The sequence below is a fragment of the Mustela lutreola genome, chromosome 1, assembly GCF_030435805.1.
Source record: "Mustela lutreola isolate mMusLut2 chromosome 1, mMusLut2.pri, whole genome shotgun sequence".
NCBI lineage: Eukaryota > Metazoa > Chordata > Mammalia > Carnivora > Mustelidae > Mustela > Mustela lutreola.
In genome coordinates, this window is record NC_081290.1 from 162,589,748 (window position 1) to 162,616,195 (window position 26,448).

Consider the following 26,448-nt stretch of genomic DNA (forward strand, 5'->3'; position numbering starts at 1 on the left):
AAGTGTGTAAACCTGGCGATTCACAGACCTGTACCCCTGGGGGTAAAAATACATAACATGTCTATTAAAAAAATTTTTTTTAAATCTAGGTGTGATATAAAGTTCTTAGAACATTCCCAAATCTAATAATTATTTAAAATTAGATTAATTTAAAATATATAAGAACAAAAAAATAAAAAATAAAAATAAATAAAATAAAATATATAAGAACTACGGTAACTCAAGGACAGTTCTTTAATTTGACATAATTGTGACTGAAAAAAGTTATATAAGAATTTTGTTTTTAATAATATAATATTGGCCTTTTGAAATGAAGAAAAACAAAATTTTAAAATTTAATGTGATGATTTATAAATTGTGTATGTTTTTGTATATTATTCATCCAAATATCACTCGTCCATCACCATAAAACTCAAAAATTTACAACAATAATTTGTTAGTCACCTTTGATAATCTGATCATTTTTAGTTCTATAAAAGTCATAACTTAGCACATTTTTATAGTTATGAAGGTATATTTGTCAAGGAAGAAAGATATAAATTATTTAATAATTTGTTAGTTTGAATTCTAACTCTCAAATATTTACATAGGTTTAATATATATCTGCATTTGTACTGACCTGGGACCCACAAACACCTACCAGATATGGTAATCATTTCCATCTCTCCAAATCAATTTTTTAAGCTTCTTTAGTGAACACAGGGAAAAAATATTCTGAATATATGGTAAAAACCTTCATATTCTCCTCTATGACTCTTTACCTCTTTCATATTTTCCATCTTTCTCTCTGTCTCTTTTGGTAATTCCAAGAACTATTTTTAATAGCTTTATTGAGAAATAATTGATATACAAAAACTACACATATTTAATGCACATGATTTGATGGGTTTAAACATATTTATACATCTGTGAAGCCAACACCACAATTAGGTAATAGATATATCCATTACCTCCAAAAGTTTTCTTATCTCCCTTTGTTCTTTTTTTGTGTGTGGTAGCAACATTTAACATAAGATCTACCCTCTTAAATGTTTAAGTGTACAATATAGTAATGTTAATGGGCACTATGGTGTACAAAAAATCTCTAAAACTTACTGATTTTCATAACTGAAACTTTATACTGAGATATCTTTTAGAGATCCTGATTTCAATACTTTTGAACATATACTAGGAAGTGGGATTGCTGCATTATATTGTAGATCTACTTTTTTAAAATTTTTTTTAGTGTAACAGAATTCATTGTTTATGCACCACACCCAGTGCTCCATGCAATACATGCCCTCTATAATACTCACCACCTTGTTCCCACAACCACCCACCCCCTGCCCCTTCAAAACCCCCAGATTGTTTTTCAGAGTCCATAGTCTCTCATGGTTCAGCTCCCCTTCCAATTTACCCCAACTCCCTTCTCCTTTCCATCTCCCTATGTCCTCCATATTATTTGTTATGCTCCACAAATAAGTGAAACCATATGATAATTGGCCTTGACTTATTTCACTCAGCATAATCTCTTCCAGTTCCATCCATGTTGTACAAAAGTTGGGTAATCATCTTTTCTGATGGAGGCATAATATTCCATAGTGTATATGGACCACATCTTCCTTATCCATTTGTCTGTTGAAGGGCATCTTGGTTCTTTCCACAGTTTGGCGACCGTGGCCAGTGCTGCTATAAACAATGGGGTACAGATGGCCCTTCTTTTCACATCTGTATCTTTGAGGTAAATACCCAGTAGTGCAATTGCAGGGTCATAGGGAAGCTCTATTTTTAATTTCTTAAGGAATCTCCACACTGTTCTCCAAAGTGGCTGCACCAACTTGCATTCCTACCACCAGTGTAAGAGGGTTCCCCTTTCTCCACAACATCTCCAACACACGTTGTCTCCTGTCTTGCTAATTTTGGCTATCTGACTGGTGTAAGGTGGTATCTTGATGTGGTTTTAATTTGAATCTCGCTGATGGCTAGTGATGATGAACATTTTTTCATGTGTCTGATAGCCATTTGTATGTCTTCATTGGAGAAGTGTCTGTTCATGTCTTCTGCCCATTTTATTACATGATTATCTGTTTTGTGTGTGTTGAGTTTGAGAATTTCTTTATAGATCCTTTGTCTGTACTGTCATTTGCAAATATCTTCTCCCATTCCGTGGGTTGCCTCTTTGTTTTGTTGACAAAAATAACAGAAGCTTTTGATTTTTATGAAGTCCCAAAAGTTCATTTTTGTTTTTGTTTCCTTTGCCTTTGGAGACATATCTTGAAAGAAGTTGCTGTGGCTGATATCGAAGGGTGTGTGTCCTGGTAGTATATAAATCTTATACTTGAGGTTCTTTTTGATGAGGTTTTTGTTTTGTTGTTGTTTTGCTTTTGTATATATATATATTTTTTCTCTTGTCATCTACTTTTATCAGTCTTTTTGTTTTTTCTGGTTTTGGTTGTATACTTTATAAATTTTACCTTGGGGCCCATTTGGGCTGGGCCTTCTCTTTTATTTTATCTTTTTTTTTTTTCCTACCTCTCTCTCTCTTTTTCTTTTCTTTTTTCTCTCTTTCTTTTTTCTTTCATTTTGGTGGGGACTCTTGATTGCTCAGAAGCATTCCAGGGTGCACCTTGACTGCACCATGGTCGATACATCCAGCTAAATCTGTTCTGCCATCTCTCACCAAAATGACTAGGAGGAGGAATGCCCAACCGAAGAAAAATTCAGAGGCTGGGCCTTCTGCAACAGAGCTAATGGCTATCGACATAGATAATATGTCAGAAAGGGAATTCAGGCTAACAATTATCCAGGCAATAGCTAGGTTGGAGAAAGCCATGGATTACAAAATGGAATTGATTAGGGCAGAACTGAAAGCCACCAGGGATGATGTTCACAATGCTCTCAATGAGTTCTAATCTAATCTAAATTCTCTAAAAACTAGGGTAACTGAGACAGAAGATAGAATTAGTGATCTGGAGGACAAACAGATAAAGAAAAAGGATCAGGAGGAAGCCTGGATCAAACAGCTTAGAAGCCACGAAAACAGAATTAGGGAAATAAATGACACCATGAAATGTAACATCAGAATTATTGGAATCCCTGAAGGGGAGGAGAAAAAAAGAAGTCTAGAAGATATAGTGGATCAAATTCTCTATGAAAATTTTCCCAATCTTGCAAATGGAACCAGCGTTCATGTACTGGAGACAAAATGGTCTCCCCCAAGATTATAGAATCTTGAAAGTCCTCGAGACACCTGATAGTAAAAATGAGGAATCATAATTGTAGACAGGCTTTCTTGAAGGCAGCTAGGACAAAGAAGCTCCTTACATACAGAGGAAAGCCCATCAGAATAACATCAGACCTGTCCATAGAAACCTGGCAAGCCAGAAAGGGCTGGCAAAATATATTCAGGGCACTAAATGAGAAGAACATGCAGCCAAGAATACTTTATCCAGCAAGACTGACATTCAAAATGGATGGAGATATAAAGAGTTTCCAAGACCGGCAAGGCTTAAAAGAGTATGCGACCACAAAGCCGACACTGTAGGAAATATTAAGGGGGGTTCTATAAAAGAGGAGAAATCCTAAGAATATCATTGAACAGAAATATGGAGACAATATACAGAAAGAAAGACTTCAAAGGTAACACGATGTCAATAAAAACGGATCTATCAATAATCACTTTCAATGTGAATGGCCTAAATGAGCACATAAAATGACACAGGGTTGCAGATTGGATAAAACGACAGGACCCATCCATATGTTGCCTACAAGAAACCCATTTTGAACCTAAGGATACACCCAGACTGAAAGCGAAGGGATGGAGAAACATCTTTCATGCCAATGGGCCTCAAAAGAAGGCCGGGGTATGATGGGGTATGATATGAGAATCATATCAGATAAATTAGATTTTAAACTAAAGACTGTAGTCAGAGATACAGAAGGATGCTACATAATTCTTAAAGAAGGACTCTCCACCAAGATGATCTAAAATTGTAGATCTACTTTTAGTTTTTTGAGGAAACTCCACACTGTTTTCACAACCAGCTGCACAATTTTACACTTTCACCAACAGTGTACCAAGGTTCCCATTTCTTCACATATTCACCAAAACTTGTTGGAAAAGTTAGTTGTTATCATTTTAATGTCTTTAACTTGTTAAAAATACATTATATGTATTCTTACGTTTCCTGTGCATTTGAAAAGAATGTGCACTCTGTTGCTGTTGGATGGAATGTTCTGTATATGTCTGTTTAGTCCATTTGGTTGATAGTATTGCTCAAATCTCTTATTGACTTTTTGCCTGGGTGTTCTATCCATTATTGAAAGTGAGATACTGAAGACCCCTACTATTATTTTATTTCTATTTCTCCCTTCAGTTCTATTAATGTTTGTTTTATGTAGTTAGGTGCCCTGATGGTCATGCATATCTCTCTATAATTGCTATATCTTCTTGATCAATTAATTCTTCTATTATTATATAATGTCTATGTTTATTTTGTGATAGTTTTAGATTTAAATTCAACTCTGTCTGATATTAATTTAGCTACACTTGCTCTCTTTGGGTTACCATTTACATGAAATATCATTTTCTATCCTTTCACTTTCAGCCTAACTCTGTTTTTAAATTTAAAGAGAGTGTTTGGTAGATAGCATAAAGTTGAATCTTTATTTTGTGTCCATTTGGCCACTCTATACCTGTTGATTAGGGAGTTTAGTCCATTTGCATTTAAGCTAATTATTGATAAGATAAGGCTAACAGTTGCCATTTTGCTCATTTTTTTTCTGTCTCTCTTGTAGTTCTTTTGTTCTGGTTTCTTTCTTTCTTCCTTTCTTCTTTTCTTTCTTTATTTTTCTACTTTTTTTTTTGCTGTCTTTATGTTTTCTTAATTTTTATAGTGATATTCTATGACTCTTTTTTCTTTTTTTAACTCTTTTTTTTTTAAATTTAAGTTTTACTTAGTTAACATACAGAACCATATTGGTTTTGGAGAAGAATTCAGTGATTCATCACTTACACACAACACCCAGGGCTCATCACAAAAAGTGCCCTCATTACTACCCTTCACCTCTCTATCCCACCTTCTTCTGAATCTTTTTTTAATTTTTATTTTGTGTATCTTCTATGGGTATTTTCTTCATAGTTACCACAAGGCTAACATTAAACACTTCTAATTACAAGTGTTTTTAAAGCTGATCACTATTTAATTTTATTCATATATAAAAATTCTACAATTTTACTTCTCACACATACCTTTATATTATAGATGTCACATTTTACATGCTTTTATATTGTATATTTATTAACAAATTTTTGTAAAGCTAGTTATTTTTAGTACTTTTTAAAAATTTTTCCACTAAAATTAGAAGTGATTTATGTGCCATCATTACAATACCACAATATTCTGTACTTGTATATTTTCTGTTAGCTCTGAGTTTATACTTCCATACACTTTTGTGTTTCTATTTAATGTCCTTTTATTTTAACTTGAAAAACTCTCTTCAGCTCTTCTTGAAAGTCAAGTCTAGTTATGATTAACTCCCTCATCTTGTTTGCCTTAGAAATTATACATTCTCCAATTTTGGACTGAAAGGTTCTAGATACAGTATTCTTGGCTGGAAGTTTTTCTTTAGCCCTTTGAATATGTCATCTTACTCTATTCTGCAGTGCAAGGTTTCTATTGAGCAGTTTGCTGATAGTCATGGGGGCTCACTTGTACATGATGAGTTGGTTTTTGGTTTTTGTTTTGCTGCTTTCAAAACTTTCTCTTTGCCAGGATGCCTGGGTGGCTCAGTTGGTTAAGTGTCTGCCTTTGGCTCTGGTCATGATCCCAGGGTCCTGGGATTGAGTCCCACATCGGGCTCCTTGCTTGAGAGGAAGCCTCTCAAGCTTCTCCCTCTGCCTGATGCTTTCCCTGCTTCTGCTCCATCTCTCTCTCTCAAATAAATAAATAAAATATTTAAAAATAAATAAATAAATAAAAGTCATTTCCATTTTTTTTTCTGTAAATTTTGTATTTATATAGTTTGGCCATTTTCTAATGGTTGAAGGACTTTTGTTGACTTGGAACAGCTAAGTCTCCATCATGTTTGCAAGTGCAGTATGAGATTATCCTACTCAGACATAGTCTTAAACCTGATGTTATAGGAATTGATTTAAATAATCTATATTGAATGGATAAAGAATATGTGATATATATATATATATATATATATATATATATATAATTGAATACTATGCAGCCATCAAAAATTGAAATATTGCTATTTGCAATGACATGGATGGAACTAGAGGGTATTAGGCTAAGTGAAATAAGTCAATCGGAGAAAGAAAATTATCATATGATCTCTCTGATATGAGGAATTTGAAAGGCAGGAGCATGGAGGGAAAAATATGTAACCAGATGGGACTGGAGAGGGAGACAAATGCATAGGAGACTCTTAATCTCAGGAAACAAACTGAGGGTTGCTGGGTTGGGGGAGTGATAGGGTGGCTGGGTTATAGACATTGAGGAGGGTATGTGCTATGTTGAGTGCTATGAACTATATATGACTGATGATTCACAGACCTGTACCCCTGAAGCAAATAATACATTATATGTTAATTTTAAAAAAGTAAATCTATTTATGCTGCTGACATATTAAAATAAGGGTGACTCCTTATTCACAAAAAACCCTCAAACCCCTATATCTTAACTCTCAGCTTTAATCATCAACTATGTCACACTTAGTACTCTTGCAACACTGAACTGCTTCACATACTATTTTGTTTTCCCAATGCTGTGTTCTATTCCTGAAATACATTCTTCCTGGTCCTCATTTCTGTCACCAACCTCTTATCATTTATCCTATAAACACAGCCTTTTCTGAGTTCATTTTTACTCATCCTCTATGATGCATTTAAACCATAACTTCTTTCAATTTTTTAAGGCAGAGTCTGGTACCAATCCACTGCACACTCAAATTGCCTATTGTAACTACTAAAATTATCTGATTGGGGCACCTGGGTAGCTCAGTTGGTTAAGTGTCTGACTCTTGATTTCAGCTCAGGTAATGATCTCAGGGTTGTGAGATTGAGTCCCGTGTCTGGCTCTGCACAGGGCATGGGGCCTGCTGGGATTTCTCTCTCTCTCTCTTCCTTGACCCTACTCCCCCTCTCTCACTTAAAAAAATATATCTGATTATGTTATCATCTTTTCACTGGGCTGAGAACTTATTGTCAAGGAGTCTATTCTATTAATCTTTGAATTCCTAGAATGTAGCATGTATGCATCAATAGTACTTATTAAATAAATGAATGTACCCACCAAATAAATTAGCCTAACCCTCCCCAGGGATAGAGAATTAGAAAAAGTGTGGAAGACAAAATGGATGCAACAGTATACTCTTCTTCCCGACCACTCCCTGCCTTTCACCAAACACACTTCAGGCAGATGTATTAGTTTTGAGTGTGATTATACCAAGAAGCTGTAGAGATACTATGGCTAAAAAGGAAAATACATACACATGTGTGTATGTGTGTGCGTTTTCAGAAAGTCTTGAGATAGTAGAGCATGCACATAAAATAAATACCTGTAATTTTAAAGTGCATACAAATGAATTGTTCCAGAATGTGAAAAAGTATTATCAGAGCCTGGGAGGGTTCATACCTCTCAAGAAATAAAGAATATTTTCATCTGAGATGAACTAGTATAATTAGTATAAGTTAACAATCAGCATCATCATGGTAACATAATTGATATTTTGAGGAGTATTTTTATTCCTACTATTGAGATGACTCAGGTGTTTCAGAAAACAAAACCAAATAAAAAGGGCAAATGACTTCCGTGTTATTCCTTACGCTCCATAAGTAAGTGAAACCACATGTTAATTGACTCTTTCTGCTTGGAAAATATTGGGAGATGGAGAGGAGAAGTGAGTTGGGGGAAGTTGGGGTTGGGGGGATGAACCATGAAAGACTGTGGATTCTGAGAAGCAAACTGAGGCTTTTGAGGGGAGGCTGGGTGGGGGGGATGGGTGAGCCTGGTGGTGGATATTATGGAGGACATGTATTGCATGGAGCACTGGGTGTGGTGCATAAACAATGAATTCTGGAACACTGAAAAAAATTAAATTAAATTAAATAACAATTTTAAAAAATGCAAATGAGTGGATAAGTTTGCCATGAAGGCCGTTCTTAGATGATCAAAGCTCTATTTCAGTTACTGCCAGTATTACAAACGTCGCCTTCATAAGTGTACTCTAAGCAGTTAACTAGCACAATATTGGAGGTCTGCCTGGGCTCTTTACTTGGGCTGAAGGTCTCATAAAATTGGAAGAATTCTGAGAATACTCAAGTATGTTCCTTTTTCACCATACTGTTATTGTCATGGTTACAAGAGAAGGAGATATTTAATTCAAAATACTGGGCCTGAATCTTTTGTTTAAGTTATCTGATATCATGATGAAAGTAGATTAGAGAAAAAAGAAAGGAGAGGTTCCCCAGGCTCATACTAATGGCCAGTTCCCTGCATTGTGGACAAAATACATTTCTAAATCCATCAATCATTTTACGTAGGGCACCAAATTATAAGAGACAGATTAAAATAGACTTAAGGGGAAGAAAGAATAGTGGGGAAGAGAAAGAGCTGTTTTGTTATATTTGTTTTGTATATATTTGTTATATTCGTATATATTTATACTTGTTATATTTGATTACTAGGGGCTTCCATACTCAAAGAGTTAAACAACCAGACTCATAAACTAAGAACTAAGGCAATTCTGGCCTTCAGGCAATGAAAACCATTGTCAGCTGTCTCTCTCCCTCTCTCTCTTTCTTTCTCATTTCGGCTTCTCATGGCCAGTTAGTTTCACTCCCCCTTATAAGCCAGTGACTTTACATGGTGGGAAATACTGATTCTAACAGCAATGAGTTCAGAACCTCAGTTTCAGAGTAGAGAATATAGAGATCTTACTCCACAGTTCCTGGAATGGAATATTCCTAAAACAGAATGCAATAAGCCAGGCTCAGCTTGAACCACGCAATCACCACCCCGCTAAGTCACTATGACTTGTGGCGGCTGGGGCTTAGGGTAGTATGATGGGTCCAACTTGGATTGCGTCTACTCCTTTGCTTAATTATTGCATTTGACTAGGGCCGGTGTCAAGGGGTGTGGAGGTGCTCTATAAAACCACAGGGAGGGAGGTAGCAAAGAGGGGATTCCCAAGAGCAGAAAAAGAGAAAAATGGGGGCAGAAAAAAGAAAAAGACATCAACCTCAGCACCAACCAGAATAACATTGATTGTATGGGACATTATGTTCTGTTTCAACAGTGCTCCTGACAAGTGAACTTTGTGAACTTACAAATTGGGGACCGCCTATATCTGAAAAATTACTCAAGGGAAAAAAGGACAATGGTTGTGGGAGAAAGTGCATCATGTCATTTATCATCTGTTTTCCCCTTGAAGAACAGGCGTGGCTTTCCTTTGGGTTTCTGATCGTTCCAACGAGGTTGCTTCCTTAGTTGATAGGCGAAAGCCATTGCCATTTGGGTCAAAGCCCAAAGTCAGTCTGATTGTCAGCAATAAAATCTATCCTATCCTCTGATGAGTGAATCGGGAAATTCTTTAGAGTGTCAAACATATAGATTACCTTGTCAATATTTACTACATATGATACAAAAGTATAAATTAATATATTAATAGTATATAGTCTCTAGATACTATCTATCTATATATATATACACACACACATACACACACACACACACACACACACATATATATATATATATATATATATATATATATATTCTAAAATAAGTTCATTCTAAAATAAGTGCCTTAAGGTTCACGTTAGAATGTTCTCTGTAATGAAAGTTTTGTAGTAATTATCCTTATACTATATAGCCATATTTTTGTTAGATAATTACTGCATGGAAACAATATGGTGTGTAGTGTATTTGTTTTTTATAGAAATGCCAAAATAATATAAATGAATACACCCCAAAAGCCACACTGTTTTTTTGAATATACAGCCCTGTCCTAGGGCACCTGAGTAACTCATCTGTTCTGAAGAAAGACCTATAGGAATACAATGTAGGAAAGTTACTCACATTTTTGGCAGATAACTCTGGAAAGATTTTTTTAAAGTCATTTCATGCAATTGTTTTACAAATGTAAAAAAAAAAAAAAAAAAAGGAACAAGAACATGGAAAGTTTCCCAAAATGCAAAATATAAAATCCAACAATCACAACTGAAATACAGTTCATAACAGCTACCAGATTCTCAACAACTTCCTAAGGAAAAGCTCTGAGAAAAAAAAGTAACTTTTTTTTTGTTTGCAAAGTTAAAACACCCTCCTTCCAAGCTTTATTTTCTTTCTTTCTCTTAACCGTGAAAGAATGTAAGATTTCATAACAGCAGAATTCCGCTTCCTTTTGATTGAGTCACTTTATGCAGATAATTTAACCATGTTGAAAAGAGAATTGAGAAAGAAAATGTTGTTCCTATCACTGGCATTCTTTAAACACTCACTGGAGCATCTGAGGTGACAGCGTGGTCACAGAGGCAATCACCCTCTGTGATTCGGTTGTAACCATTCATTGTCAGAGCCATTGAATTAAAGAGTTTTGTATTGGAAACCCTGTATATACCCACTGTGAAACAGCTCAGATTTCAAGGAACCCTCAGCTTGTATGGGGTCTGATCTTAGTCTTGTAGTTTAGAAAAAAAATAGGTTACAAACCTTGTCCTGTCTTCAACATTTAAAATGCTTCTGTGGGGCACAAATATTTTATTACTTCCTTAGCTCGTGGTAAGAAACCCACTGACATTTAAATCTGCTCTCTTACAAAGCTAAACTTAGCCTCATTTTGACAGTTTACTTTGGCCTCAAAGTATTTCCTTTAGTCAGATACCTTCAACAGTGTAGCTCATCCACTGGCATGGATAGAGTGTTAAATGGAATTAAAGAGGGCGCCTGGGTGGCTCAGTCAGTTAAGTGGATGCTTTTGGCTCAGGTCATGATCCTAGGGTCCTGGGATGGAGTCCCATGTCGGGTTCCCTGCTCATCAGAGAACTTGCTTCTCCCCTCCTTCTGCCTGCTGCTCTGCCTACTTGTGCTCTCTCTCTCTACCTCTCTAGCAAATAAATAAAATCTTTTTAAAAAATGCAATTAAGGATTCATAAGCTCATGTGATTATCATTTCGATTCAAAGGAAAATTTGGCCTCTGGGAACGAAAATGGACTTATTTCATACAATTTGTGATGATTCTTGTGATTTAATTTTGACTAATTGTATAATGACCACGTCTATCTCCCCCAACTTTTAGCCAGACCTCTTGAAGTTCAATTTTAGAAATTCTGTTAGGAGAAGCAATGGCAAGTACCCAAGGCATTGAATGTCTTGAAATTCAGAATTTTTTTTTTTTAATGCAGAGAGATAGTACTTCAGTGTTGATTTCTTATGTTTTGATATATTTTTTCTTTTTTTTTTTTTATAACTGCTGAGATTGACCAGTGAAAGAAGTAAAAAGAAAATGATATCAAATTCAAGGTGGACTTTTAATTCCAGCCCTGACACAAAATGATATATCATCTAGAATATCTTATTTCAATTATCTGAAATTCAATTCTCTGTGTATCATTTAATGACAACTGCTGTAACAACTGCAAAACATCTTTATTCATTATTAACACATAATAAAATATATTTTCTGATCACAAAATTCCAGAGAATTTTCTTATCAGATGACTCTTGGGATAGCACCCTTTCAAGTAGTAATTTAAAGACCGGACATATTTCATACTGTGGCTCTGTTTTTTAGAGTCTTCCATTTTTGGTTCCAAAGACAGGGAGAGAGAGAGAGCAAGGAAGACCCTGTAGAATGATTCAGTAGCCAGACTTCGAAATGGCTTATATAATATCATGGCTTATGTAATTCTACAGGTAAGAACTCTATCACATCCAGAATGTGGGTAACCTGTATCAATTTTGAATATTATCAAATAAATTTTCATATCAAATGAATTCCCTGGATGTAAAATAAGTGGAAATGATGAGCCTGTAGCATTACCTTTGCCACAAAAAGTAAAATGAATGACGTTAAATGAGCTCTACATCCTCCTCCAAAAGTCTATAGTTTAGTGAATAAAGAGAAAATACAGAGTAAGATTCAAGGAAGGCAGAACTAGTCAAAGTTGTAAAGAGCAGCATACAACATTGGACTGCAGATCTTTAGGGGGCCAGAACCAGGTGTGATGTTTCTCATAATTTCCCACATATTTGAATGTGACTTATGGGCACTTATTAATGTATATCATTGAAGATGCTTAAAGCTGGGAGGCTTGAAGGTGGGATGAAACTGGTGAAAAGAGCAAAATAAGAACTGGGTACTCTTGAAGACAAACTTTTTTTTTTTTTTTTTTTTTTTTTTTTTAACATCAATATGTGAGCATTAGCCAGTCTTGTCATGGAGAAAAAAGGCAATATGGAATTAAACAATCAGCTCCAAAGACAACCCCGCCTACCCTCCTTTACTTGAACATCTCCATTCCTATTGAGGGACGTGGGTCACATCCCCAGTTATGGCAATACAATCACATATATCATAACAACGGGGTTCTTTCTGGGGAGAAGAAGAGGACTTCAAAGCTCCTATAAAATTTTTATTTTAGATTTTTATATTGGGTTTATTTGTTGTTAGTGGTAGTTTTCTGTTGTTGTTGGGTTTGTTTTTTGTTTTGTTGTTTTGTTTTGTGTTTTTTATTTTTTTAAATGAAAAGCAAGCACTTATAGATCAAAGAGTCTTGCTTTTGTAGGAAGTTTTCCAGAATCCATAAACTATCCATGAGGACAATTCTTCAAACACACAATGATTTCAACAAAATAAAACAAAGCTGTTGGACTTCTGCCCTACATCATCAGGGACAAAGGCGTGTCTCTCAATTAGAAAACTCTTTGCTATAGCCTAGCTTCTTTATTTGAAGCTGCCTGCTGATTTCTATCAGTTCTGATGCCAATCTGAGCTGGTCTTTAAATTCTAAAGGGACAGTGGATACACTGTCTTAAAAACATTCCCACTCTCTGACACCAATAGAAAAACAGATGAACTTTGGGGAAATTTATAATAGCCAATATTTATTAAGTACTTACTTTGTGCCAGGCACTGCTCTAAGATGTTTGTGTGTATTAGTGCAATTATTCCTTTCTTTGAGAGAAAATTACTATTTCGGGCCTCATTTCTTTAGATGAAGAAATAAAGAACAAGTGAAGTATCTTTCTCAAAGTAGCACACTTGGAAAAGAAGTAGAGCCAGAATTCAAGCTCTCATATTTTGGTTTCAGAATCAAGTTCTTAACTGTGTGACATATTGCCTGTGGTGACATAAAATACCACAGTCACCTTCAACCAAAAAAAAAAAAAAAAACGAAGTCTGTCTTGAGAGGAATTTTTTTTTTTTAATAGGGTGATGCATCCACATTGGAAACTGAGGGTAAAGGATACATTCTAGGAGTCCATGCTCTAAGATATGTCTTCCAGTATCCCTGATATGTAAAGAGCTCGGAAGTCAACACTCCCATTCTTATAACAAGAAAGATCTGAATGTACTACAAATCAACTCTTCTGGGACCTATCAGAGAACTGAAGTTGTAGGGAAAACTACCACTCACATATGGAGTGGTAAAGGGCACTCCAAAGAGTCACAGCTGAGATCTGCTTACCTGAAGAGCAGAAACCACAGTAACTATAAACTAGGAATGGTTAAATGATAATTTTGATAAATTTCTGAAAACTGGGTTGGACTGCCTATAGGAAAGAAACTCTTGGTAGCCACAGTCTTATGGGACCCCTCAATTTTCTGGGCTTTACTTCTAGGAAACCTGCCAGGTTCTCATGGTGAAATTTTGAGAAAGATCCCCTCCAGCCTCTGGGGGGAAGAGTGACAATGGTGAAATGTGCCTAAAACATTCTCCATAGCAAAGGCCTACTCCCTAGGAAAAAATAAAATGTTACCAAAGCCTAATCCCACCTGCCATGAGGGCATTTCTATCACTTCATCACTCTGTAGCTTTCATGATTCACCTAAGCGGGTGAAGGGATCTCAGAAACACGTGAGAAGGCACGCACTTTTGAGCCTATTCGGTACCAGGTCATCATGAAATTTAATTCCTTGTGACCTAGGGCTGCAGCAAAACCCACTAACACTACTTTAGGTCCCTCTTGCATATGCTCAAGAAGATCATGTCTTTCAGCTCTCCAAGCAGTTGTGGCAGAAGGACAAAGGACAAAGTCTGCTCTATGCCTGTTCACAAAGATGATGAGGTCCAGGTGGTTCAGGGACACTACAACAATCCTGAAGGTGGCATGTTAGTCCAGGCCTAGACAAAGGATACATCATCTACATCAAATAGATTAAGCCTAAGAAGGCCAACGGCATAACTATTCACGTGGGCATTAACCTGAGCAGGGTGGTTATCATCAGGCCAAAACTGAACAAAGAGAAAAAAATTCTTGAGTGCAGAGCCAAATCTTGACAAATTGGAAAAGGGAAAGGCAAATATAAAGAAGAACTTACTGAGCAAACGCAGGATTGAATATAATCTGTTGTGTAACCACAGTTTAATGTAACTTTTTAGCTAGTATAGGTTCCTTTGGAACATTTCAAAATGTCTCTGGAACATTCCGCTTCCCTCCTGTTTGGCTACTGATCTGTAGCTCTATAGATCCACTTATGCAATTTTGATTAATAATTCCATGAATGAAAGTTAAAAATGCCACACACCCCCATACCCTTAAAGTTCACAGCTCAAGGACACAGGATTACTAAAAGAAAGGTTCAGTCATAAGACTACAGAATGGTTTTTTGCCCCAACCTTAGATTAGTACTACACTAACAGCTGCAGTGGAATAACAGTGGATTTTGATTGTTAGTTTTGCAAGACACAGACTCTCTCTAAGGAGTAGAACTTAGGAAAGTCCAAGGTGAACAGGGGAAAAAAAAAACAAGAACATTAGATGCATTTGAAGCCTCTGGCACCTACAGCTACTATAAACGTTAGACACAAGCCACTCCTACCCAGATTAACACAAACTTCACACCAAAGGATTATTTAGTTTACTTCCTGTTCTCCAATACATAATGACAGGCTTTCAACAAAATTGACCAGGCATGCTACAAGACAAGAAAAAACAGTCAGACGGACAAAGAAAGAGTCAGAATTAGACTCAGATATGGCAGAGCTGTTGAAATTATCATACTGGGAATTTAAAACAAATATGATTAACATGCTAAAGACTAAAATGGAAAAAGTGGACAAGTTGTTGTAAGAACAAATGAGTAATGTAAGCAGAGAGGTGGAAACTCTAAGAATCAAGAGGAAATAGAAGAAATCAAAACCAGAATGCCTTTCACAGGCTCATCAGTGGACTGGACATGGCTGAGAAAACAATCAGTGAGCTTAAAGATAGATCAAGAAAAACTTCACAAACCATCAAGAAGGTGAAAAGACAAGGTAGAGGGGCACCTGGGTGGCTCAGTGGGTTAAAGCCTCTGCCTTCAGCTCGGGTCATGGTCCCAGGGTTCTGGGATTGAGCTCCGCATCGGGCTCTCTGTTTGGCCGGGAGCCTGCTTCCCCTTCTCTCTCTCTCTGCCTGCCTCTCTGCCTACTGTGATCTCTGTCTGTCAAATAAATAAATAAAATATTAAAAAAAAAAAAAGACAAGGTAGAAAATGAAAGAAAAGTTTTCCAAATCATGTATCTGCTAAGAGACTTCTACCTAGCAAGGAGTCCTGACTCATGGTTAAAAACCTATGTGTGGTTTTTCAGGTCTGAGCATGGGCAGTAACAAATGTTTAGTCAGGCAGACCTCATGGTGCAAAGCTGTACTCTGCACACCAGACTCGCTGCATGGCTGGTACATGGCCGTTTCTGAAGGGAATTGTACTTAAGGACTCAACTCTATGGCTGGTCAAGATCATGCTTTGCATATTTATGTTCCTAGCCCCAGTGCTTTCATTCTTACCTCATTTAATCTGAGACCTTGGACAGATCTTTCGAAACACCTCTGCTGAGAACTCCTTCTACAGGGGAGAGGACAGCTTTCACAAAATTCTACTTACTCCAACTCATTACCCAGTATTTTCACACTCCTAGTCTTTCCCTCTCTCCCTTACCCCACTCCCACCATCCATAATACTGCCAGAGAGTTTTGTTTGGGCCTCCTCAACCTTGAGGCCCCTCTATCCATGCCAAACTGCCTGACCCTCAACTGGCACATCATACCATGGAGAAAAATGGAAACGGAGAGTGCTTTCTCTGACTTTAGCCTCTTGCTTACACCTTCTCAGTAAGTAAGTAAGGGCTTAACTCTTTCGTGTGTGGCTTGTTGCTTTAAATAGCTACTCTGACACTTGGCAGCTTGCTCTTTCTTCCAGTTCAGCTGCACTCCTGACAGCTAAAATACATTTAAAAAATTTTACAACTCAAGTGTGTGGGTGGCTTAGTCAGTTCAGCGTCTGCCTTAAGCTCAGGTCATGATCCTGGGCTCCTGCTCAGCAAGAGGCTTTGTTCCTTTCCCTCTGCCCCTCCCCCAGTTTTTTTTTTTTTTCCTTTCTCTCTCAAAAAATAATTAAAATATTAGTTGTCTGCATGGCTCAGTCAGTGATACAGCTTCCTTTGGCTCAGGTTGTGATCCCAGAGTCCAGGGGATGAGCCCCACATCGGGCTCCCTGATCAGCAGAGAGTCTGCTTCTCCCTCTCTGCCTACCTGCTGCTCTGCCTACTTGTGCTCTCTATTTCTTTGTCAAATAAACTTAAAAATATATATATTTTTAAAAAACAACTTAACAGGGGCTGCCTGGATGGCTCAGTGGGTTGGCCCTCTGCCTTAGGCTCGGGTCCCGGGATCAAGCCCCGCATCAGGCTCTCTGCTCAGTGGGGAGCCTGCTCCCCCTCCTTCTCTTCCTGCCTCTTTTCCTGTCTCTCTGCCTACTTGCGATCTCTCTCTCTGTCAAATAAATAAATAAATCTTTAAAAAAAAACCAAGTAAACAAAATCTTTAAAAAAAAATTTATAACTCAATAATAAAAGATAATCCAATTTAAAGATGGGCAAATGATCTGCACAAATATTTCTCTAAAGATATACGCAAATGGACAAAAAAACCCATATAAAAACTCAGCATCACTACATATCAGGGAAATGCACAAGAAATGAGATAACACTTGTATCCACTAAGATGGCTGCAATAAACAAGATGGATAAGAATGTGTTGGCAAAGGTATAGAGAAGTTGGAACACTCATACATTGCTAGGGTGAATGTAATATTGTGCAGCTGCTTTAAAAAACTATCTAGCAATTCCTGAAAAGGTTAAAATAGAGTTACCATATGATCTAGAAATTCTGCTCCTAGCTACGAATGCAAAAAAGATGGAATGAAATGCAGTGAAATAGAATTAAAAACATGTACCCTTATAAGAACATGTGCACAAATTATCATAGCAGTTTTATTCATAATAGTCAAAAGGTAAGAATAACTCAATGTTTATCAACTGATGAATGGATAAACAAAATATGGCATATCCAAACAATGGAATATTATTCAGCAATAAAAAAGAAATGAAGTACCTGTATTGCTACAACATAGATAAACCTTAAAAACATGATGTTAAGTGGAAAAGAGAGTTACAAAGGACTATATATTGTGATTCCATTTATAAGAAATGTGATTTATAGGAAATGTGATTCCATTTATAGGAAATGCCAAGAATAGGCAAATCTATACAGACAGAAAGCAGGCTAGTGGTGGTCTACACTTCGAAGGACGACAGAAGAATTGAAGAGTGATGTTTAAGGCATGTAGGGTCTCATTTGCGGGCAATGAAAGTATTCTAAAACTGATTGCCATGATGGATGCATAACTCTGTGAATGTACCAAAAGCCATTGAATTTTATACTTTAAAGGGGTGAACTGTAAGTTATATGAATTACATCTCAATAGACTATACAACGATATACTTAAAGTGTTAAACATTAATGCAATTTCTGAATGAACAAAGGTGAAATTAATTGAAAATGTAACAACCATATCTCTACAGTTTAAAGTCCATTTAATATTTTTTTAATCTTTTTTGAACACGGGTATATTTCTAGTTCTTAGGATAATATTTGACATACATTGATATTCAGTAAATATTTATTTAATTAATCAAAAGTTACATAAGTGTGGGGCACCTTGGTAGCTCATTGGGTTAAGTGTTTGACTTTGGTTCAGATTGTAATCTCTGGGTTCTGAGATTAAGTCAGACTCCCCATTCAGAGGGTGGTCTGGTTGTCCCTCTGCCCCTCCCCTACTTGTGCACACACCTCTGTCTCTCTTTCTCTCTAAAATAAATAAATAAAATCTTAAAAAGAAAAAGTTACATAACTGAAATTAGAATATCAGGAAAAGAGGGGCATCTGGGTGGCTCAGTGGGTTAAGCCTCTGCCTTTGGCTCAGGTCATGATCTCAGGGTACTGGGATCGAGCCCCATGTCGGGCTCTCTGCTAGACGGGGAGCCTGCTTCCTCCTCTCTCTCTGCCTGCCTCTCTGCCTACTTGTGATCTCTCTCTCTCTGTCAAATAAATGAATAGATAAATCTTTAAAAAAAAAAAAAGAATACCAGGAAAAGAAAGTGAGAATAGAAAAGAAGAATATATAAAGTAATAATGTCCTGAGCTTTACAAAATGAATGACAGATATAGATCCAGGGACTTCAAAGAACTCCAAACAGGATAAATACAAACAAAAAATCCACAGAAAATAAAAAAATAAAAATACACCTTGGCCACCATATCCAAATTGTAGAAAATCAAGGACAGCTGGAGAGTAGGAGGATTAGAATTACAATATACTTCTTGTCAAAAACCATCCAAATAAGAAGAAAATGGGGTAAAAATTTAAAGTTTGAAAGAAAAAAACAATTACCTAAAATTTTTATTCTTTGAAAGTGAAGGAAACGAAGACTTTCAGATAAACAAAAACTGAGAGAATTCCAGACATATTAAAGTAACTTGGGGCGCGTGGGTGACTCAATGGGTTAAGCCTCTACCTTCGGCTCAGGTCATGTTCTTGGGGTCCTGGGATGGAGCCCCACATTGGGCTCTCTGCTCAGCAGGGAGCCTGCTTCTCCCTCTCTCTCTCTCTCTGCCTCCTTGTGATCTCTATCTCTTGTCAAATAAATAAATAAAATCTTTAAAAAAAAACTTATTCAAGGAGGAGGCAAATAATACAGATCATTTTATGGGTAAAATTGTGTTTATCAAAAAAAAAATATGTTGAATTCCTAATATTCATTACCACAGAAAATAACCTTATTTGAAAATGAATGCTATCAAGTAAAAATGATGTTATCATGCCATAAATCCATATTAAAACTGGGAAGGAGATTTGAACACAGAGGCAGACTTGCCTAAAGATGAGAGAAAGTAACACATCTTTCTCTAAAGAAACACAGAGAGAATGTCATCTACAAGATGAGAAATGCCTGAAGCTACCAGAAGCTGGAAGAGAGGTCTAGACTCGTACCCCAAGCCTCATCCATCATTGATTTGGTCAACTTAGATGAAAAGGTTTTAGACTCAAAGGTAACACTGAAATAATTCAGATTTGGGGGCTATGAGGATAAAGTAAACAGCTCTCAGAAGGAACTAAGCTGCTAACATTTTGATTTTGGACTTCTAGCCCTCAAAACTGTGAGACAGTTTTCTGTTGCTAAATCTGGCCAGTATGGAATACTTCATTATGACTGTCCAAGACAGTAATACAGATCATAGCAACAGTAAGTGGGGTGCTGTTGTGACAAATATCTAAAAATTTGAAAGTGGCTTTGGAAATTGGTAATGTCTAGAGTCTGGAAGAATTTTGAGGAGTTTGATGGGAAAAGCCAAGGTTGCCTTGAAGAAGACACTGTTGTAGTTAAACTGTTAAACTGAATGTTTAACATTCTTCTGGTAAAATCTCAGATAGAAATGAGGAATAAGTTATTTATAACTGGAGGGAAGGCAATCCTTATAAATTGGCAGAGAACTTGTCTGAATTGTGTCCTGTTGGGCAATAAGTAGAATTTATAAATGATGAAATCAGATTTGTAGTTGAGGTTGTTTCTGTGCTGAAGGCATGGTGTGGTTTCTCCTTGTTGCTTATAGTAAAATGCAAAAGGAAGGAATTGCTAGCGAGAATTCAAAGAGGTAGATTGATCATATCAGCAGAAACACCTGCAGCTTGGACTGAAGAAGACAGACACCAGACAAAATGAAGGAAGACTTTCAGACTTCTAGGATTCTACAGGGGGGAAACAGGTGAATAGAGCAATTCAACTGTGAGAATGTGTTACTCTTCAAAAAAACAGAAGAATTACCTCATAGGAAGTTCAGAGGCTAATGGGTCTGTCACTGACATTAGGGCTCTGAGGTCAAAGGCTCAGGACACTGGGCCACAGCCTCCTTTGTTCCAAAAGCAAGGGCCACATCATGAGTTCCAAAGGGTGGGGTTACTTCCCAGGCAGAAAAGGATGAGCCACCACCCAGAGCAGCCACCGGAGTAGGTGCAAACGGCATTGAACCAAAGAAGTTTAGTCTCAAGACATAAATTTAATAGAATTTGCCCTGCTAATTTTTTGACTTCTTTAGGACCCATGGCTTCCTTTTTCCTTCCTGTTTCTTCATCTTAGAATGGAAATGTCTATCCTAAACCTGTCCCACCACTTTATTTTTGAAGCAGGTAACTTGTCTGATTTTACAGGTTTCCAGGTAAAAAAGAATTTTGACACAGAGTGAATCACAACCCAAATTCTATCCATAATAATTTAAGTGATTTAGATGATGGGATTTTAGAGCTAGAGTTGATATTGAAGTGGTAAAAGATTTTTGGGATGTTGAAATAGGGTGAACAGATTTTGTGTGTAAGCAGGACACAAATTTAGGAGGCTTAGAAACAGATTATTATGAATCGAACTGTGTCCCCCACACAATGATATGTTCAAGTCCTAACCCTAGTAACTGAGAATGTCACTTGATTTTTGAAATAGAATCTGTTCAAATAAGTTCAAGTTCAAAAAATCAAGTTCAAATAAGTTATTAGGGTGGGCCCTAATCCGATATGAATGGCATCCTTACAAAGAGTGGAAATTTGGACACAGTTAAACACAGAGAGAGACAATGATGTAAAGATACAAAGAGAATACCAACTACAAGCCAAAGAATGCATGAGACTATCAAAAGCTAGGAGAGGGCACGGGATAGACTCACCCTTGCAGCCCTCAGGGGGAACCAATTTTGCTGACAGCTTGATTTCAAACTTCTCACCTCCAGGATCAAAAGACAATAAATTCAGGTTGTTTAAGCCACCCATTTCATGGTAATTTGTTAAGGAATTCTGAGAATTCTCATAAATTTGGCTCTACACAAAGAAAGGAACAGCAATATCAATAACCACTTTCATATAACAATTAAAAGCAAAAATTGCCAGAGGAGATTAAAAAACACTACACAACTGTATTGTCTATAAAAAACTTACTTTAAATGTAAGGATTCAAATAGATTGAAAGTAAAGGGATAGAGAAAGATATGCCAGCTAACTCTAATCAAAAGAAAGTTGAAGTGGCTATATTAACTTCAGACAAACAAACTTCAGAACAAGAAAGATTATCAGGGATAGAGATGACATAATGATTGATAAAGGGTCGATTCTACAAGAAGATACAACAATCCTAAACATGTATGCACCTAACGTTAGAGTGTCAAACTACTTGAAGCCAAACCTGCTACATCTGTGAGGAGAAATAGATGAATCCGCTATCACTTGGTGGACATCGGGGTCCACAAAGTCACCTCCAAATTGACATTACCATCTGTTTGCCAAGTATTCTTTATGTTTATGATTGCCCTCAATCCACAAAGAATGGATTATATGCATTAGGACCTAATACCATGACAAATTGAACATTCAACAGATATATTCATTATACGTAGGCATCTTCCTCAAAAGATCATGACTTCTTTTAATAATTACACAGTGACCTTGTTTTTTTTTTTTCCTGCAAGTTTCCTCCCAACAGCTATCCTCTATAGGGTGTGGTTAATGTCATCAAGACACCATCATATAGATGGACACCCAACTGAATGCTTCTTTTATTCTCTGGAGCACTTCCTGGTACCTTTAGATTCGAACAAAAGAGTTGATTTCTATAGGCTAATATCTTCACCCTTATGGGGCATCTGTAAATCTATCTAAGAGAAAGTAGCATTCTCTTTTGTTTAAAAGACTTTATTTATTTATTTGACAGAGAGAGAGAGATCACAAGTAGGCAGAGAGGCAGGCAGAGGGAGAGGAGGAAGCAGGATCCCCGCTGAGCAGAGAGCCCAATGTGGGGCTTGATCCCAGGACCCTGAGACCATGACCTGAGCTGAGGGCAGAGGCTTAACCCACTGAGCCGCCCAAAAGTATCATTCTCTTGTTCTAATCTTTCTTTTTCACCATCATTCATTTTCAGTCCCTTTTAGATCAGCAAATACCTTTCCTTCTTTTAATTCATTACTGGTTTTCATTCAAATCATTCTTCCATCCCCAGAGTACAAACGTAAGGTTCAGTAGAGGATTAACCTATATAGGTGGCAGTACTGAGTCTTGTTAATGACCTTTGTCTATTTCAGTCAGAGTAAGACTGGATAAGCACAAGCTTATGAGTCTCATCCACTGGGCAGAAAATCAGAAATGGATCCAGCTTAGCAAGGTGAAAAGAAACGCAGCCCCATGTCCCCTCAGGAAATTGTACAGTGACACTCAAGGATATTGTTACGCCCGCATGTTAAGCAATTCTTTTTCCTGAAACTCTTAAATGAAATCCAACTCCTGCTACTACAGAATTGGGTAGAGATAAAGAACAGAAAATTAGAAATAGAGAAAAATTTTATGTAGGTTCCCATGTCTCACCCCTCTTCCTTACCTTCCATGATATCTCAATAACCTGACCAGTGGAAAATCCCCTTTACTTTCATGCATATTAATTTTGACACACATTTATTCAACCAGAGAGGCCATCACTTCAGTCCACTCTCACTCTCACTTTTGTAAGCAAGTGTTTCTATAGCTCATTCCATTGGACAGTCAGCTTACTACTTTGTAGAAGTGAACTTTCTTGCATATGATGTTGTTTTAGTCCATGTTGCAGTGTATCTGCAATAAAATGAGGTGATATATAAGCAAGAAGCCCAGATGGAAATAATGTCCTCTGTAGTATTAGGGGAGTTTTCTTCAGCTATCAGATATGCAAATCCAAAACCAGAATGCATATCTATCACCGGGAAAGCCCATTGGTATCCACCACAGAACCATGGATTACCTGCCAGCTATGGGTCGGCCCTAATCACGGTAGGAGGCCCATGACTATGTTTAGTCTCTGATGTTCCTGTTAACAGACAGAGCAATTTTTAGTCACCTTTCTAGTTTCTCTGTGAGGTAGTTGAACATGTCTTCCTGCCTATTATTGCATTGCCCAAATGTCTACAGCCACTATCTCCTTACCCAAATGTCCATTTTCAAGTGAAATGGGCATTCACTTTTGGGTTCAAGTCACTTTAGAAATCAGAAGGGGGGAGGGTTGATGAGTATCAGCATGTCCCACTTTAGTTCCCTCCTTCAAATCCAGGTCTTCTATAACAGAGCACCCCACCAGGGTTTCCTTTATTTTTCCAGTCATCTGGAGGATCCTTTTCCAAATCACATTACCAGTCCATTAGTCCCAATTCAAAAATGCTGGCTGTTGCCACAGGGTGGCAGTAAGAGACTTTTGCCAGAAGCTACAGTCAGCACACTGGCCAGTATCAGAAACTTCCACAATCACCATCTTGTTCAGTCCTCTTATCATTTACAGTTAACCTTATTTATAAGCCATACTGAACTATGACATAGGAAATCTGTGGGCACTAATATCACTGTTTCTCACAGGTCCGTGATTAAAGCCAAAAGTGTTCTCCAGTGTATCTCGTATGGTTTTAAATTAGGTACACGAGTGGGCTCAGGTAATTTTAATTTTCTTATTTAGCATGCCTTCTTAAAATGGAGGGAGGAGCAGAATGGCACAATTTACCCCTTTCCCAGTGACTTGGATAAGGGAAGAGCCCATTCAGACATCACATCCTTTGCAATGATATATTCTGGTAGGAGTGAGACAGTAACCATATACAATTTGTATCCATAAATCCCCACTTGAGCCATACTTTCACTTGCTAGACTTCCATCCACACATCATCACATTCCCCTAATGTAATTACAGTGCCCGTTAACAGTACATTAGCACGTCTGGGTACCAGTGTCTAGCAATCCCAATAACATTTCTTCATCACCCATAGGCCTCTTGACCTAGACCAATGCAAATGGATGTGGGCCCCTAGTGGGGTTTTACTCTAAGAGATTTGGGCTTTCCCATCACCCACAATCATAATTGTCTCTTTGCTTTGCACTTTTTACATTGGCATATCTCTGAAGAGGTTTTGGACTCTTTTCTTGTGTAATACTCAGTTTCAGTCCTTTTTCAATCTGAGGAGTTGGTGCTGGAGTGTTTATAATCTTTTATAGCGATTCTTTAACATTTAGTGAATACTCCAGTTATCTTCTCCCTTTTCATGCCATTTTTAATCAACCATTAAATTGTCCCAATTTCCTCATCCGTTTGATCCTTCTTGCCCCTTTTCTTCTGAATAATTCTACTTTCCCCCTACTATTAAACCTCATTCAGAAGAGCTGAGCAAAGAGATCTGGGAAACTTCCCTCAAATTATCTTGCCCCCCGCCCCCAACATAGTAGGCACCACAGACTTGTACCTCTTTCATCTCAGCATTAACCATCACCTGGTACAAAATTACAGTGTTAGGTCATGCATCATCATATGGCCAATCCAAAGATTCCCAGCATTTCAGTAGCATTGGAGTATTCCATTTATTGTCCAAGAGAGGAGATGGGTAATCCCCCTCTCAGGACTTGTATAACACACTGTTGCCATTAGAAAGCTTAACCAAGTGGGAGTTTGCCCCTCTAGCCACCTCTCTGTGAAAGCTGCTAACCAGGTTAGGATCCTAAGTACAACTGCACATGATACCACCTCTAATTCCCCAACTCAATTTCCATTTCAATAGCAATTCCCAGAAGAGCTGCAAAATGGATCTAAAAGGTAGCTTAACTCTATAATTGACTAAATTCCAAGCAAATCAAGTATCTTCCCAAACTTCTCCTGGATACTCCATTCCTCCCTTTTACAGAGAGTCCTGGGCCCTAAATAGTGGTGCCAGCAGCTTCAGTGTGCTCTTGGTCACTTTTCCTAGAAAATAGATAGGAGCAGCAAGGCTCCAATTCTTGGCTGAACTTCCCTCAATTTGACTCTCTTTTGCTTCCCCCCTTTTGGCCCTGGGGCCTACAAGTGCTTTTCTGCCTGTCAGTGAAAGAAGTAATTCTGTGAACTCAGCCTAGAATGGGCAGAGAGAAACCACCTAGAAACAATGTTTTCATCCCCCTCACCTCCCTGTATCTCATCTTTCTTTCTCCTGAACAATGCTTTAGTCTTTATTATCTAAATTAGAGTGGAGGAGGCATTCATTTCAAATGTCCCATCTGGGTCACTAATGGTGTGATATTCAGCTAACCGTAGAGAATTCTCCCGTTCAGGTATTTTGAAAAGAACTCACCACCAGACTCTATAGAGTGTCTCACACAAGCCTTTTATTTAAAGATAAAGGAATCAAAAGGAGATTAAGAGGTACAAACTTTCAGGTGCAAAATAAATAAGTCAGAGAGATAAAAAGCACAGTATAGGAAATATAGTAAATTAAGACTATAATTAACATAGTTTGGTGACAGATGGTGTGACAAAACTTACCATGGTAAACACTGAATAATGTAGAAAACTGTTGAATCATTATGTTGTATACCTGAAACTAACATAACACTATATGTAATGATATATCAATTAAAAAAATAAAAGTAGGGCACCTGGGTGGCTCAGTTGGTTAAGCAACTGCCTTCGGCTCAGGTCATGATCCTGGAGCCAGGATCAAGTCCCACATCAGGCCCTCTGCTCATCAGGGAGCCGGCTTCTCCCTCTGCCTCTTGCCCCTTTCATGCTCGCTCTCTCTCTCTCAAATAAATAAAATCTTAAATAAATAAATAAATAAAAGTAAAGAATACAGGACAGCAGGAGAAAGAGAATGCAGGCATGCATGAAGGATACCCCAAAGACAGCATAAGCTCCAACTCCCCAGGGCCCTTTCTCTGAGCACCATGACTGACTAAACCTTGTGCTTAAACCAGGAGATCAGTGCAAGGAATCTTAGGTAGAAACACTACCAGAAAGCTCTTAGTGGCCCCTTAAGCAGTCTAGACAGGTCATCAAACTGGTTAGGCCTGTTGCAAAGCACAGTGAAGAAACTGACCCTCAGAGCCACTGGGGAGGGTTT